Here is a 12,334-nt window from a genome sequence, read left to right as displayed (position 1 = left end):
TTTATATATACAAGAAATAATAGGGGACCAAGAATGGAGCCTTGTGGAACTCCAACATTGATTTCGGCTAGGGAAGATGAGGCCCCGGGAACCACTACCCTTTGACGCCTTTGATACAGATAGTTAGAAAACCAGTTCAAAAGTTTATCTTTGATACCGGCGCGTTTCAGTTTTTATATAAGGCCACTATGCCAGACTTTGTCGAATGCTTCGCTTATATCGAAAAAAACCACCCTTACTTCCAATCCATCATCGAGTGCTTTACAAAACGTGTTGTTAAGGTATGTAAGCTGGTTGACAGTAGAGTCACCTGGCATAAATCCGGATTGAAATCTTGTGAAAAAATTAGTATCACGCAAAAAGTTGAATACATGTTTAAAGATAATCAGTTCTAGTACTTTTTCCATGGTATTAGATCAATAATAGATGACGAAGTTTCAGTAAAGTGGGTAGGACCCTATATTCATTGGTCGAGGGCAAACTGTTGCGAGATGGAGTCAATTTTACGTTTAGCCTGATCAAGTTGGGTTTTTAAATTAAAGTCGCCCAAAACTATAATGTCGTTAATGCCGGTATCTATTGTTAGCCCGAATGAGTCTTCAATTTTACAGAAATAATTGTTATCTGAGTTGGTAGGTCTATAAAAAGTTCCGATTAAAATTCGTTTATTAGAATGAGGTCGAACCTCCAACCAAATTGCCTCAAGATTAGTTATCTCTAGATCTGGTCTTCGAGTAAAATGAATACCATCTTTGACATATACAGCAACTCCGCCGTGTGCATTTTGAGTTCGGTCGCGGCGGACAGGTAGGCAAAAACCTGGTATAAATAACTGGTCGTTATTAATGGAATCTGAAAGCCACGTTTCGGAGAAAGTGATGATATCAAATGGTGTTAATTCTGCAGCTAGCAAATCCAACTTATGAAGAAGACTTTGCACATTATAGTGAACTAGCGACAAATTGTGAGAAGACTTTAGCAAATTGGACATATCTAATGATGAGTAACTGTGGGATTCAAGTGATGATGAGGAAACACTAGTTGATGGCCCGGGGTTTGGGTGGATATCACCGGATATTATCAGTAGAAGACAGTGTAGCCATAGGCAAAGAGTAGACACAAAAACTGCTGTATTCAATCGAAAAAAGAACACGATATTTTGCATTACTTTGTGACTGGTCGGACTGATACGTACATTGTCAGATGGCACTCGGACATGGAATCAATATTAACAGCCAAAGATTTAACAAACACGGGAAAATTAAAGATAGCGACGAGATAAAATAAGGTGATTGCTAGCGGCAAAAAGTAGTTGATGCGCAAGTTGGACATGACAGCTATTCTTGTCTGACCTTTGCTCATGATATACGAAGCAGGAGCAAAATGAACATGTAAACAGCTGTCATGCCAAACAAAATAACCACGAGCAGGGAGTAAACTCTGGGAAGGCTAAATATGGTCAATATGGTCAAATTATCGGTTCCATGTAGAGAAAAGCATAATAAAAAAAGCAGAAGTACAAGAAATAAGTAAAAAGTGCAAAAGAAAAAATATATTAAGACGTAGATAAGAGTGTAAGGCATTATGCAAAAAGGCCGGTCATTCAACATAATTCGTAAGTGCTGTAATTATTACGTGAATAGCTTCTTGAGAAGCATAGATGTGGTTTAAGGCATTTGTGGGTATATTAATGAAAGTAACTGCACTTAATAGGTATACATGATAGGAATATACAACGTAGTAAGAAGCGATAGAAAGCAAATTTGATACAGAGTAAATAGTAAAAGTGATACAAATTATGTTATGTACAGACATACACGATCATTATGAACAGTATATAGAAATAAGTGATTTTTCTTTTTACAAGTTGCAACAAGGATATCAGTAAAACTGATGGATGCTGCCCAATAATGCTATGTCGATATATGGATTTATTGTGTGGAAATAAGTGTGACCTTGAGAAAATCTATTATAAGCCTTAGTGACCTTGACCTTGACCCCAGTGACCTCAAACCTCATCAAGAGGTAGAGGTCCATGCAAGGTACCTATATGCCAAATATGTAAGAGAGCGGAAAAGTATTAAAGGCGCTATGTGAAACTGTAACCAAAGTTTGACGAAAAATATATTATAAGCCTCAGTGACCTTGACCCCATTGACGTCAAATCTTATCAAAAGATGCCAAATGTGTAAGAGAGCGGTAAAGTATTCAAGACGCTATGAGAAACTGTAACAAAAGTGTGACCGAAAATCTATTATTAGCCTCGGTGAGCTTGACCTTGACCCCAGTGACGTCAAACCTCATCAAAAGGTAGAGGTCCATGCAAGGTACCTACATGCCAAATATGTAAGAGATCGGTAAAATAGTGAAGGCGCTATGTGAAACTGTGTCAAAAGTGTGACGGAAAATCTATTATTAGCCTGGGTGACCTTGACCTTGACCCCAGTGATGTCAAACCTCATCAACAGGTAGAGGTCCATGCAAGGTACCTACATGCCAAATATGTAAGAGATCGGTTAAATTGTGAAGGCGCTATGAGAAACTTTAACAAAAGTGTGACGGAAGGAAGTACTGAAGTACAAACTGGCAACTATATGCTCCCCATATATATATATATATATATATATATATATATATATATATATATATATATATATATATATATATATATATATATATATATATATATATATATATGGGGAGCATAAAAATAATACATTATTCATGATTGGTTGCAAAGCACAAGCGACACATATTTAAAAGAAAGACATGTGTTTACAACATACAGTACACCTATGTAATACGATCCTATGTTCATACATAAATTAGGTGTCAACTGTTATAATAAAGATGTTGCAGTTGTTTACACAATGCTAGACAACAATTTAGGAGGAACTAACCGTTCAGATATACACATGATTACAAAAACGCTAACAAAACGGTTCACATGAATAGACAGATATAATACGTTATAGAAGATATTAATCCATTAACAAAACAGATCTTATAAGTCCGTTCGAATTAACAGTATTATTATAAGGGATTAACTATGAACTCAATAAAAAAAAAAAAAACAGTATTTTATATGGTATTATAAACTTCCAGTTTCACAGACTCTACAAAAAATGTAGAGTCCGTATATGGAAGCGATGGAGTGTTCAACAATTAATTGGCATACTTATTCGTTATAATTTATATACTTTGACAATCCAAAACTAGCAGCCATTCAGAAACGAAAAGAAGGGTCCGCATTTGGAACATACATAGGCAATGTAAAATTAGAGTCTGCATTTTTCCACCACAAGAAAAAAAAACAACACAGATATAAATGAAATGTTAGTGATAGTTTTACTTCGCGTTGCCCCATCATTGAAAAATTTATAATAATTGGAGCATCATAATTTCAGTTATAAATTTGATAACGCTAGAGAACTAAATAACATCATTCTATAAAAATGTGCATATAACACACAACAACAGACAATGTAGATGAAATTGTATAATTTAAATGAGCTGTGTTATAAGTTACATACTGTATATTAATTTTACTAACATAGACATCTGGGTTTCAGTGTGTAATATTATAAAAGATACATTTCTTAATGGCATAAACAGTTAACACGTCATCTTATTACTAATTAATGTGTCAAAAGCTTCTTGGTGCTTATTTTAATTTCAGAATAGTACTTAGAACATATTGTACTAGTAATTCCGTTTTTAAAGGTCACCAGTATGTAGCAATTCGATCATTACACATGTACTATGGACACAATTAGTATACTGTTCGTGTAAGAAAGGGTGGGACAGTTCACGTCTACTTGCTACCTGCAGCAGAAGCTTACGAACTTTTGGATTTGGAGCTGAGTTCTGTGATTTGCTCGGGTTTTTCTATTCTGTGGATGACTCGTTGCAGGTCACGGGCCAAGACTTGCCCATCGTGCGTCCACGCACTTTCTACATGTTTGTCAGTAACGAGCTTGCGAGCAGCATAGAATAGCTCACTTCTGTGTTTTGTGAGCGCCTCGTTGATGAAAACTCGCCTGTACTGGTCGATGCTTTTCGCCTTAGCTCTCACGCTGTAGAGCTTCTGTCGGGCTCTGTAAGATACAAATTTGACGACGATGTCCCTTGGTTTAGAGCTCACGTTTATACGAGGTCCAAGGCGATGAGAGCGATCTATCTCATCAATAGATAGGTTAGCGCATAGGTGGGTAGCCATCGCTATGATCATGTCGTCCGTGTCCTCATCAGCAGTTTCTGCGATCCCAGTTACCCGCAGGCAGTTCCGGCGGCTATATTGTTCCGCACGATCAGCTTGCATTTGAAGCTTAAGTATCTGTTCTTTGAGGGCAAGTTTTCATATTCAAGGGATGCAATTTTAATGTTCATTGTCTCATTTATACCACTTATAACCTTCGGTGTGAATGTTTGACTTCTTTATATTGTACAACTGAGCTAACAATGGATTCTATGTCACTCTTCAACAAATCATGCAGTTTCTTGGAAATGCCGTCTATGTCTGCTTCGCTCAGATGGAAATGATTGGTCGTTTCATTATCACTGCTCTGCATATTAACTGAGTCAGAAAGTTTATTCTTTTTATTGCCAACGACAATGCTCGACGTTGATAGATCACGTTTATCTGGTCGCTTCCCTTGAATAGGAGTAGAATGGCTGTTCATGTTGACTCTTGTTATTTTGGCAAGTATAGTTGCGCGTAACGGTCAAGCTGTGAGAATCTCGAGGAAAACGAGTAATGGACAATAGTAGTCAACACTTGTTATTGATTATCAAAGGGTGGAATCTAGTTCAGTTTCGTAAATGCAGGCTATATATAGATATAAATACCTTTGACAAAACAGGTGAATAATGTGTCTACAAGAAGATCCTAACTATAATGTCCACATCACAATTTATTCCACTCACACAATCTGCTAGCACTATTAATTACACATCACTTTATAGATCTGAGAGGATATGAATTAAATCACATATTCCAATTTATCTGGCTAGACACAAAAACACGTCTACACCCGCCATTAACGGAAGTCAAGCCGTATATTATTTTCATTTTGCTTAATGCATCAAATAGTAATTAAGTAAGGGAAACGCTTGTGCTAACACATGATGCTTATCATGAACTAATATATGCAAATTCCATCATTGGGGCAGAGGGCGAATGTATGTGTCTCCAACAGATCTCGTACATACCAGGTCTGTCGTCTACTAAGCAGCAAGTTGAATAATACTCAACGGTATCATCTTGGATCACACAAATATATGACTATAATTCCACTTGCAATATAATGAATGTTGACATCTTCTAACACTATTGAAGTGCACTTATCGTTTATGGGTATGGGGTGGTGATGACAAGAGGTATTTCACGTTTGCTTGTGGCGTAACTCGGTGGCCCTATTATATTATCAATTATATATTTAATATTAAAATGTGTCATGAATACGACATGTTTAATAGTGTTATGCTGTATTTATTGATACGTTATCAACAGCTTTTCCGAAGCTACGACTGGAATAAACACAATCACACTACACCTGACATCATCGTTTATAAAATGTCCAAAACGGCTGGTGTTTAAACCATCTACTTAAAATCTACTTATTCCGGATATGTCATTTTGTTTCACGACCTATACATTGTATCTCGGTTCAGCAATGCGCGCTCATAGCAACCAACATAGCAACTTGGTTGCTAAAATGGAGAAAAAAATCAGATTTCCATGATTATAATATGCACAAGGTTCATCAGTTTTTTTAGCTCACCTGAGCACAATGTGCTCATGGTGTGTTTTTGTGATCGCCCTTTTGTCCGTCGTGCGTTGTGCGGCGTCAACATTTGCCTTGTTAACACTCTAGAGGCCACATTTATTTTACAATCTTCATGAAATTTGGTCAGAAGATTGGTCTCAATAATATCTTGGATGAGTTGGAAAATGGTTACGTTTGCTTGTAAAAACATAGCTGCCAAGGGGCGTGGCATTTTTCCTTATATGGCTATATAAGGCTATAGTAAAATCTTGTTAACACTCTAGAGGCCACACTTATTGTCCGATCTTCATGAAACTTGGTCAGAAGATTTATCCCAATAATATCTTGGATGAGTTTGAAAATGGTTTCGGTTGGTTTAAAAAACCCGGCCGTTAGGGGGCGGGGCATTTTTCCTTATATGGCTATAGTAAAACCTTGTTAACAGTCTAGAGGCCACATTTATTTTCCGATCTTCATGAAACTTGGTCAGAAGATTTGTCCTAATGATATCTTGGATGAGTTCGAAAATGGTTTCGGTTGATTAAAAAACATGTCCACCAGGGGACGTGGCTTTTTTCCTTATATGGCTATATATGGCTTAAGTAAAACCTTGTTAACACTCTAGAGGCCACATTTATTGTCCAATCTTCATGAAACTTGGTAAGAAGATTCATCCCAATAATATCTTGGACAGGTTCAAAAATGATGCAGGTTGGTTGAAAAGTATGGCCGCCTGGGGGCGGGGTATTTTTCCTTCTATTGCTATACTAAAACCTTGTTAACACTCTAGAGGCTACATTTATTTTCCGAACTTCATGAAACTTGATCAGAATATTTGTCTCAATGATATATTGGATGAGTTCGAAAATGGCCTCTAGGGGGCGGGGCATTTTTCCTAATATGGCTATATATTGCTTTAGTAAAACACTCAAGAGGCCGCATTTATTGTTCGATCATCATGAAACTTGGTCACAAGATTTGTACCAATGATATCTTGGATGAGTTCAAAAATGGTTCCGGTTGGTGGAAAAACATGGCCACCAATGGGGTGTGGCATTTTTCCTTATATAGCTATCATAGTAAAACCTTGTTAACACTCTAGAAGCCATATTTATTGTTCCATCATCATGAAACTTTGTCAGAAGATTTGTCCCAATGATTTCTTGGACAAGTTCGAAAATGGTTCCAGATGCTTAAAAAACCTGGTCACCAGGGGGCGGGGCATTTTTCCTTATATGGCTTCATGAATCTTCATGAAACTTTGTCATAATATTTGTTTAAATGATATCTTCGATGTGTATGAAAATGGTTCTGGTCTGTTCAAAAACATGGCTGCCAGGGTGTTAACTAGTCATGAAAGTTGGTAAGAACATTTTGTTCTAATGACATCTTGGGCTGCAAAGAACAGGTCAGTTCCTTTGAATATCAGGTGAGCAACTTTGGGCCTTTCAGGCCCTCTTGTTTTAAAGTGCCCCACCTTGTCCTCTGGCATAATCCAAGAACCACACTTCCCAAGCATCGATAACGACCGATGCCTTGATATTCTGTATCAACAAAATCATATTAAACATAGCAATGCCATGCACTTTCGAAATATATTTTTGTATATTTACAAATATAATCTTTCCTTAAAAAATATTCCAACTTTATGCATTATAATTGATTTTTTAAATTAAGCACACTGTGTTCTTTATTGTGTATGATATGATCTTGGGTTGATGTCAAGTGGATCTGTAGTCCGAAGAATTCAAATGGACTTCTCAATGCCCCATAGACAGACATGAAAAGGGCAATATAAAACTTTATTCACTTTGATTGTACACGACTGTCCGCAGGACAAATGTGGTGATTGTTGGTGTTGATATAAATACTACAATCTCGCGTGGTTGTTTCATTGCCTAGCATTATTCTAAAGAAAAATTACGAAACCACCATGTGTGATAGTAATTTTAACAACGAAATCGTTATCTTTGTTTCATGATCTCGCATCGAGATCGCGCGCCTTCGCAACGTGTTTTTGAATTTTTGCCCTTTGCAATCCAGAAATCGAAAGTTTCAAATCCTGATTCGAGATAGCGAGGTATCGATGCGAAAGTTTAAGAATTCAAGAAATCAAGATGCAAGATATCATAACAACGATACGAGACCGCGAATTTGAACGAATATCATTGATCAATATAAGCAATTTATCAGCACATTTCACGCTATCATGTATATCACGGCTAATTATATTTTGTAATAAGTGTGACGCAAATATATGAATAGCTACATTTGAGACAAAGTACTATGTATATACGATTATGAAACAAACCATATTAACTGCTAACGGATTTGGGCCATTCTTGTCACAGTATTCAGTCAATTAATGTCATGATTGCTACTCCTACAATGCACCGTTTTGCAATAGGATTTGAGTTAATATGTAAACTGTTTATGTTATTGACACTCGTATCTGTAAATGTTTTTTTTAATGTTATATTATTTTCATTTGCTTGATGCATCAAATAGTAATTTAAGTAAGAGAAACGCTTGAGCTAAGAAATGGTGCTTTTAATGAATTAATTCAACGCAAATTCCATCATTGGTAATGGGGAAGAGGGCGAATGTATGTGTCTCCAACAGATCTCGTACATACATTGCCTGTCATCTACTAAGCAGCAAGTTGGATTTAGAAGTCAACTATCGTCTTTTTCGTACATCAAAATTCCTGTAGTCGTGTTCAAAGATATTCATCGGTAAATAAATAAATAAATCAAAACTGTAATAAACGTGAACAGGCCACCAACGCTCTAGCAGTTAGTCATACAAAAGCTAAAGTCTAATCGGGTTACTTAAAAGGCGCCAGCTTACTCATTCTGAAATGTTAAATACCACGAGAAGTACTGCTTGTCTGAATTCAGCGGGAAATTACCGTGAAGTACGATGTGCTTTTATAATAAATACTTCCTGTTTTAACCTTCGCATTTATATGCAGACGAGCGCGTTGTCACATACCTGTAGGTTTAAAGCCATTTACCCGAATTCACCAGTTTGTTCTGATACAAAAATGAAGAAAATATGTTTTAAACAGTTATACTTGCTGAGTTCAGTATGTGTTCAATTATACACGGAATGTAATTATAACGACTATAAATGCACACGTTTTCATTATAACATCTTATTTATAATATAAGCAAAAACTATAACCTGCAATTATATAACCCTAAACCAATTGTCATTTGTTGTAAGTCAATTCTTCATTATTAAGTCTTCAAATGGGTTGGTGAATAAGTGCTTAGGTATTATTATTCTCCGATTATCGTATATTCAATTTTAAAGCATACAGAATATAAATTGTCTTGGGTCGAGCTGATACTTTTTATTTAAATTTAATGCAACACAAACGTGCACCGTAATACAAACACTAAAACTGATACAGTAATTATATGCAATTGCATTAATTGATAAATTCAATGCAACTGACTAGGACCGTGAGCTAACCATATTGGTCGCAGGCTATATGGATCGCCATAACTGACTTAGTCTAATAGTTGTTTTCTTGAATTTAATGATATATTGAATATATAACCAAATCGAAAGTAACATTATTAAAGATAGTTGAGTTAGGAAAATCATTGCAAAATAAAGAAACAAAAATGAAAATTCAGATAAATATTAGAAGATGTATTTTGGTAACTGTCTGCCATTCTTTTGTTAAAGGCGATTGACAAAGCGCCTTTACATGTATATATACATCACATTTCACATAAATCACTTGTCCACGCCTTAAAGCTATCAATGTTGGGGTTAAAACCGGTTTTAAGCGTCATCTTTTAATATGAACCTCGCATGTAGCCCAGAAATTATCGCTTTATATTCACGTATACTTAAACATAAATCCCATATCACTTCAATTAAACAGGACTCAAAGAGAATATCACTTTTTAAGAACAAGTAGTTTTGTTCGTGGAAAATCACCAATGTAACATAACTTTTCTCAAGTTTTGTGTATTGAAGTAAATAGACTTATATGTTATATCCTTTCAAAACAACTTACATTCACATTCGGAACCCATTATTTTATAATTCTGATTTTAAAATGTTGATGGTGCAGCTCAGAAAGAAGCCGAATTACAATGATTAAAACCCGAAGTGTGCGAAAAAAAATTTTTTGGTTGTGTTTTGCCAATGTCTTAATTTCTAAAGAGCTGTTGCTTAAAGTGAATGTTGACTGTTTCAAATAAGTAATTCATAGAAGAAATATACCAAAAGCATAACCTAATGAATAAATCGTATAATATACATAATGATAACAGTTGTTCTTTTTTTGCCAATATAAAGACAATGAGTTTAAATACACTAAAGAACCAATATAAGGAAACCTTCGCACATATATAAATGTATATTATGTGATTCTACACTCATAAATAAACACGGTATTTCGTCTTAACCCGCCATTGCGAAACAATGCAGCACTTAAGAAAGCGATATAAAGCTCACTCATATTGGACCTCTTAGTCTGCTGCTATGCTAAGTTTGATTGGACGTATTTTCTCTTCCTTCTCATCTGATACCCATATAACTGTTAACATGCACGCCACAATAATTATTATGAATCTTGGACCCGCTGTATTCACAATTAGCTCAAACACAAAAGGCTTATGAAGATGTTTGATTAACCAGCCTAAGTGGACATAGAGTACGACTTCATCACGTACGTAATTAATTAATTGTTTCAATTAATGAAATTGTGCCATAGACACTTTTATATTATTCGTCTTTATTTATAAATATGGTGTTACATTGACTGTCAGTTTTAGAACATTAAAATGTTACATATTTATAGCCGTATAATCATAATTTATAAAGCATAAACTTCTTAATTAATAATTAGTGTTATCAAAAAATAAAACATCATGATATTATAAGTAAAGCCTTATTGACAGTTTGTTTCTTAACACAATAACTTTTCAGCTCAATCGTTCTGTTATGTGCTATTTTCTGTATCTGGTTATTATGATGATATCTCAACGTGTTGTGTACGGAAAAGGTTGCTTAACACAAGCATATGCAGCAATCCATATACCTGTTTAATTAATATCTATGAATTATATATTAACATCGAGCGCATTTTTCTCCGATTAAAAGAAGACAACAAAAACAAAGCCTTAGTACTGCATTTAGTATATATAGAACATGACAATGCATCGTTCGTTTTTATAGCAACAGGCCGAAATGGCTAGGTTTAATTGTCACTATAGAGACTATCAAGTTTTTCTTTCGATGAATAGTTGCTAAATAAGGGTAGTGTTCTATAGTTATAAGCGTCTTTATTAAAATAAAAGAAAGTTTAATGCAATCACCTTTATAACATTAGAAATTAAATCGGGACTATCATGACGCGGTTTCATGTAGAATATAAACTATGAAAGCATAAACAAGCATAATCAATTCACATAAACTTGTGTCATCATAATGTTTTGATAAAAAACAAACATTAGTGCGCTTATTTGTTTATAGTGTATTACAATATAGTTTTAAAGCCCATTATAAAGCCACTTTCATCAAATTTACATAAATAATATATTATGTAATTCAAATAACATTGCACAACAATAGTCCTAGTTTCTTCAAAATTAATCGTTATTAATAGTAAATATTGTTTTATTTTGGTTATAACTTTATGTCCACAGGTTTCGTTCCTAAACTAACATGTGTGATCATGTGCTTTGTATAATCGGGCGTGCTAAGTTCATTTTGACCCGAGATGTGCATGACACGCTTCCACTTAACATTTGCAAAAGTCACTTTTATGTTAATAGGACGAAAACATTAACATACGATCATTATCTGCAGTATTTAAATTGCTTTTGAAATACCTTTCCACCGGATGAAGCGAATAAAAAGTTTGTATCTCAACTGTATATGCTTGCACACGTATCAATAGGGAAAATAGTACTTACAACTTCGTGCATGTTATTCAACATAAATGTATCAACACACTTTGAGTGTTTTAAGGTCAAACAATAATAACTAGTTCATGATTATGAATAGTCTTGCAAACGAATGCAAAAACATGCTTCTTTAGAAATGATTTTAATTGTCTGCGTCATACACCTACGTGTATGCACAAATTCGATAAAACAAATGGAATTAGCAGTTTCGATTGCTGCAGCCGGTCTATACTAAAGCGGCCCAGGGCTGCAAACACATATAACAATTCCAGTTTGTGTCACAGTCCTACGAGCTTTTCAATCACATTTGCTTCAGTGTATTGCAGGAACGTTGAGCAATATTTAATCAAAGCGCTGAAGACACTGAAGTTGTTTGCTATTGCATAATTTAAGACGCAACTCATTTTTCAAAATAAATTGCAAGTTTGAAATGAACACACGCCTTTCAAATTATTTATTTTTGTCACTCTATACAGTTTACAATTATGGCATGTTAGTGAAATGGAAGATAAAAAAGGTAAAAGTATTTAATATATTAATAAATCTGTGTTAAATACATCAATACAACTCAATAATGTAAGTATGTTAATATCTGTTAATATTTTTCCCAAATTGAAAAAAAATACTTTTTAT

The sequence above is a fragment of the Dreissena polymorpha genome, chromosome 12 (genome assembly GCF_020536995.1).
Source record: "Dreissena polymorpha isolate Duluth1 chromosome 12, UMN_Dpol_1.0, whole genome shotgun sequence".
NCBI classification, from domain to species: domain Eukaryota; kingdom Metazoa; phylum Mollusca; class Bivalvia; order Myida; family Dreissenidae; genus Dreissena; species Dreissena polymorpha.
The sequence above is the reverse complement of the archived record's forward strand: the minus strand, read 5'-3'. Positions refer to the sequence as shown.